We start from the raw sequence: 6,633 nt of genomic DNA, 5'->3' as shown, positions 1-6,633 counted from the left end.
CACCAAGCATGCCTTGCATTTGTATATCTTTGCTTTTCATATGTTTACTAACCAAAAAGTACAAAAATATTGTCAGTTTAACCTTGTTGCTTGCAGTTGAAGCAATCATCAGCAATTAGGTCAAAATCAGCCACAGTCAGTCATTGCAGTGGATGGTGGCCATTCTTGCAGAATTTGGGCACCATGATCCATAATCAAGAGTTCATGTGACTTGGGACATCATTTGGATTCAAAATATCAAGGAATTAGGGTTTGGAATTCATCAGAAGTGGTTCAATCATGCAAAACCCTTGAAAAGTCAACAGACAGTCAAACTTGGTCAACTGTGGATTTAATCGGTGATTTGATGGATAGAGTTGATTTGAAGGAGTTCATTCATGTCCATACAAGCCTCATATATCATGCCAAACCTCATCATGGAAGAATTTGAAGCAAAATCAGAAATTTCCCAAAATAGAAAGTGGACCTGTAATTTCAACTGCCAAAAATGGAAACTTCTTGATCTTAAACTTACATCATGATACAAGCTTCAAATGAATTTTTTCCCAACATGAAAGTTGAAGATCTTGTTCTCCCATTTTCAAAAAGTCCAAGAACACCCAATTCCCATGTATGGTTTGCAAGATATAATCATTTCATTTTCACAAATTCATGAACTTCAAAAGGCCATATCTCTCAAACCATTTGGCCAATTTTGGTGGGGTTTTTTCCTACAAACCACATTTCATCTCCTCTTTCCAAAAACATAAATTTCATGTACCAAAAATCTATGGATCAAAATGGCATTTTTGGACTTGTTGCATTTAAATTCAAGTTTGACCAAAAGTTGACTTTTGAAATTAAACATTTTCACTCACTTTGGCCATTTGGGATTTGTTTTAATTGATATTTGAAACATGTTTGGGGCCCAAATTCGTGCAGAACCTTACACCTCCATGTGCTTATGTTGAAAATTAGCAATTTTGGCAATTTGGTTCATTTAAGTTAAACAAGCTTAGCATTTCATTAGCCAAGTTAAAACAGACCATATAAGACTCATTTTCTGCAAATCTAAACCTAGGAGCAGCCACAAACAACAGATTTCTCTCATTCTCTCAAATCACCATTTTCACCAAATTGCAATTTCTGCTCAAAACCTTCAAACCACTCGAGCTAGCTTTCATTGCTTCATCACCTAACCATCTTTGTGAGCCCTTTGCAAACACCATTCATCAACTGCACAGCCATCTTCGTGTTCTGTTTTCCAAAGCATTCTTCCATGGCAGTTTGGAGCTAGAGTTGAATCGAGCAAGTTTGAGCTTAAATAACTTCATCATCCATCATTTGGAGCTTGGACCTTCGACTGTTTCGAGCTGCATCATCCAAATAACCACTGCTTCACTCTTTTCTTCAAATCCAAGTAAGATTTCGCATCTCTTCTTTCTCTAATCCATGCTATGTTTCTAATAGATCCTTGCATGCTGATTGTTATGCAACTTGAATCATGAAAAATGAGTGAGTATTGAGTGAAATATCTGGAAATGAATTTTGGTGTTCAATGTTAATTTTGCTCGATGCATGCTGTTCAATGTGTTTCAATGCATTTGGCTTATGGATTTGTGATGTTTGTTAGCTGCTGATTCTATTGGTATGATTAATTTCATGTTTTGGGTGGTTTGATTTTTTATGCTTGAATGTTGAAGATGAAGCTACAGCCATGAAATCTTTAAATCTGCCCATAAAACTTCCCAGAATCGTGTTTGGTGTGTTGTTGTTAGATGCTGCATGAATATTACTGTCGTGTTGCCATGCTGCTTGTGGAACTTTGTTTGGGATTTGCTCATATTGATTGCATGAAGATGATGCTGCCTTACTGCAGAAACCCTAGCACTTTCCCAGATTTTTTCCAATCGTGTTTGTTTATTTATGCTGCATGAATGCTAATGTATCACGGCCATGCTGATTGTATAATGCTGTTTGAAGTCCATTTTATGGTGATAACATGAATTTGCCCTGCTGCTGCTAAAACCCTAAGTTGCATAAACCCTAATGACCATTTCCCAGAAAACATGAACTGTGATTGGTGGCTTTTGGTTTGAATTTTCTGCTCATGTTACTGTTTCATTGGTGATGGCCAATCACAACATTCTGTTGCCTGGCCCTTAAACTGTGCGTTTTGATTAGTGGGGGTGGTATTTACCACCGTGCCACTGGTCAACTTGTTTGACTCACTAATTCATGTTCTTTGTTCATGTTTGTTCCAAATTGTTACTCAACTTCTAAAAATCATTTCTCACTCGTTTCAACTCCAAAATTCATGGAATTTTTTGCATCATGTCCTGTTGAATGTCTAGTATTTTATCATGATTTTTGCTGAATTTTTGGTTGGCTGGATTTTTAAATGGTATTAGGTTTCTTGACATGTATGCACATTTTATACCTTTTGCCATTTCTTTTGTGAAATTGTAATGATGTATCCAATGGTTCTGAATTTTTTTGTGCTTAATCTACACTCATTCATGTTTGTTTTGATGTAGAGTTCTTGAATTTATCTTATCTGGTTGTTGAGATATGAATTTTTGAAGTAGGGTGTGACAATTTGTGTCACACCAATGATATGCAAGTTCATGATTTTTGTTGACATGCTTCCTGGCCTCCAATTAATGTGAATTTTTGCATGAACCTTCTCTCATATGTCTAGTTGATGTGTGAATTTTTCTGGGAATTAATTATGGCATTTCCAAATTGTTTGAGATTTTATCCCCTGTTTGACCAAAATGTTGACTTGTTTGATACATGTTGCCATTTCCTTTGTGAAATTCTCATACCTTATTGGATGATCATGAAATTTTACATGTGCATACTAAACATCTTGAGCTTTGCATTGGTGTTGATCCCATTCATTTCTCATCTGTTTTCATTTAGTTATGATTTTTTGAAGTTGACCCATGAATGTTTGACTTCTTTGTGCATGCTTGAAATTGTTTTGACTTCCTGATTTTAATTGACTATCTTCCCTTGATCCAATTGAGCTGAAATTTCATATGCATGCTATGTATTGGCTTGTGACTGACCCTGAATTATTTGATAATTTTTGGAATTGACTATGTTTGGTTTTGAACTAAGTCTTGCTGTTGACTTCATTGAGCATATTCAAATTTGCTTTGACTTCATGATTTTCATTGACTGCCTTCCACTTGTCCAATTGTGATGAAATTTTACATGCTTACCATGTTAGGTGTTAGGATTGATCATGAATTATTTGGTGATTTTTGAAAATGTTTGAGTTGACTTTTGATTCAAGTCTTGCTGTTGACTTTTATGAGCTTCTATTTGCCATGCTTTGACTTCTTTTGTCTATGAAATGATGATGATGCATGATATGAACTTGAAACCAATTGAGATTGCTTCTTAAATGTTTGAATTTGATCTTGATTGGATATGGCTTGCTGTTTTAACTTTCTCATTTATTCTTGACCCTAGGCTTGTCCTAGTGGTCCTTTGGGCTTATGATTGAGTTCATGTTTCAGGTTAAGCTACAAATGCTTCAAAGAAACCATTGCCAATTTGATTGAGTTTATCTGTTTATCATGAGCTAACCTTTTTGTGTTGTAGGTGGTTTGACTCATACGATTTGAGTCTTGTGCTTTGCACATTTGTCTATCTGTTTGACTGTTGACTTCTGTTTCCTTCTGATTTAAACTGTTGAACTGTGTACTGATTTGTTTGACTATTTCAGGTACCATTAGTTGCTTAGTTCTTTGAACTTGCTTTGCTTTGCTATTTAGCAATTTGCTTTGAGGTAATCCCTCTTTCTTCATGTAGTCTGGAGACCCGGCCTGTTATTTGGCCGGGCAAACTGTCTGAAGTCCTCCTTAAGAGGCAATGCTTGTGTGTGTTTATATTTGTCCCAAGCAGGAAAAGTCCTTTAAATAAGGCAATTGGTAGATCAAAGGGATAAGCAACCTATCCCCTACTATTCAGTGAGTCTTCTCCTTGCTCCCATTACATGGTTGTAGCATTGAGATCCAAGCCCAAGATCAATCGAGTCAATAATATGTGGAGAGAGTTCCTACTTTCTGAACTCCCACACCTTCTGATATTCAAATGCTCTCCCTGACCAGGGATAAGAGCAATGAGGCACACCCCTCATCTCCTTTCATCTGCTTCACCTTAGCCCCTCAATGGCAAGGTTAAGAGCACCTGTGACCCTATTCCAGTTGGCCTCAGTGCCTAACCCTCTTGTGTGAGCCTCCTTGTTTGGCTATAGAGTGTGCTGTTTGATTCTCATTGATTGCTTGATTGCTTCATATACACATGTTTGCTTGCATGCTTTGTGCATTTATCATCATTTATTGCTCATCAATGCATAATCATCTCATTTGTCTTTGTGACATTATCATTGCTGTTTACCCATTGAGGACAATTGTAAGACCATCCATTGGCCATTTGTTCCTATGATATGGAAGGATAGAGTGTAAGACCTCATTGGTCACTCATATCTTCTGTTGCTTTGTTTGTATGTGAGGATGCAGTTATAAGTCCCTGTAAGTTGGCATCTGCTTTTCCTGTGATCATAAGTTGGTTTATCTGTTTGTATGTGAGGTTGCAATTATAAGTCCCTGTAAGTTGGCATTTGCTTTCCTGTGATCATTTGTTGCTTTTGTTCTTGTATGTGAGGATCCATTGTAAGTCCCTGTAATGTGGCATTGGTTTTCCTATGATCATATGTGGAGTTAACCTAAGTCCAGATAGATTGGCAGTTGACTTCCATATTTCATCTTTGTTTTCTTTTGAGGAGATTAGTGTAAGACCATTGAGTGGCCTCTGATATCCATTTCTGTTTTAGGAGACTGGTGTAAATCCATCTATTGGTATCCGGTATCCACCTTTTATTTCTTTGTTTGAGGAGATTAGTGTAAGACCATTGAGTGGCATCTGATATCCAGTTTTATTTTAGGAGATTGGTATAAGCCCAGTGATTGGCATCCGGTATCCGCTTTTCTTTCTTTCTTGTTTGTTTGTTATTATCCATTGTCCATTCCAAAGGACACACTTGAATCATCTTCTATATGATTTCAAGAGGTGAACCTTCTAAGAAGTTTTACAATCCATCTCCATCCATTCATCCTCATTATGTCCTAAACCTTTTCACATTTTGATTTCAAACTTGACATAGATATTGTGCAAACTTCTTCATGTTTTTCAAACCAAAAACCTGGACCCAAGTCCTTGACTTTTTTTTCAAACTCCATTTCATAATACTTCTTTGAATTAATCTTAATCATACTTTGACTCTACTTTCATAATCACAATCAATTAACATCACCCATTCACTTGTTTTGGCTTTGTCCATTGTTAATCTTTTCATGCATTAGCCATAGGTTTCAATTATCTTTGTGGTTGATGTAAATCTTTCCTATCCTTAGTGAGTCGACTATAAGACTTCCGTACTGAAAACAGGGCTAACCCCTCTAGTACGTCGAAGCTATCCTCGCATGGTGGATGTTGGTCTTGGTCGAGTGTTCTCCCATTGATAATGAAAAGCCTCAGTGCTATTGTTTAAAATTGAATCCACCAACTGTTGGAAATCTTTTAGCCGAACTACGGCGTTTTGATCCTTACCTTTGATGGAAGGTACGTAGGCAGCGGGTTCATCCGTTCAAACCCAATAATAAAAATTGTATATTCTTTTCTCATCATCCCAATCATGTTTGCACAATGTTTATGTCATAACAAATAACAATCTTTTACAACAAGTGTGAAAAGGGCTCCCTAGGAGTACCTAGGACGTAGTGGGTGCCTAACACCTTCCCATTGCGTAATTTACCCCTTACCCAGACTCTCTGATCTTTTTATTAGTTTTCTATGTGTAAAACTTCTTAGGCTTTTGTTCGCTTTTTAGCCAGTCCTTTGGATAAATAAAAGTGCGGTGGCGACTCGAAATTTCAATGTATCCCTTGCTTATGATTTAATCGATAAATCATATAGCGACGAATACACCGCTACAGAAAAGTGGCGACTCTGCTGGGGAGATTGCTCGATCCTTGGTGGTATTGCCTACTTTTCACCCTTGTTGTGCTATATTATTATTTGTTATATGACATATTTTTGTACAATTTGGGATCACTGTATTGATTGTAACGCTTGAATTGCTTGATATACAATTGCTGTTTGCTTTGGTGATCTGTGAGATGAGTTCTATACCCGAACTCGAGTGCACTCTAGGATAGGAGAATGGCATAGTCTTGTTGACTGGTGTGGAGTATTCCTTAGCCAGTTGACTTGCGAGCCCATTCACTTGGTGGAGGTCATGTTGGATTAATAATGTCACACAAGTTATTTGTGGTTAGACATTATTCTTTCAATCATGTTCCGCAGAAGCCAAGGACCTTAGTTTACCAAACCCATCTTGGCCTATTTTTAGGACCGTAGTGCGGAGGTCGTTCAGATGTAAGTTCTGATGCGATTGTCACGCGATACTACACTCATAAGAGTTTCTCTTGAGAATATTCTTGGAATACGAGTATTCGTTCCTCCGATAATATTCGAAAGATGGAACGATGATTATGGGAACCTCTGATAGAACATGTCTGGCAGGTTTAAACCCTAGTACACTCCCTTTGGGTGGTTCTTAACCGAGACTCCATGCTC

Source organism: Lathyrus oleraceus, chromosome 5, assembly GCF_024323335.1.
Source record: "Lathyrus oleraceus cultivar Zhongwan6 chromosome 5, CAAS_Psat_ZW6_1.0, whole genome shotgun sequence".
NCBI lineage: Eukaryota > Viridiplantae > Streptophyta > Magnoliopsida > Fabales > Fabaceae > Lathyrus > Lathyrus oleraceus.
This window is presented reverse-complemented; position numbering follows the sequence as displayed.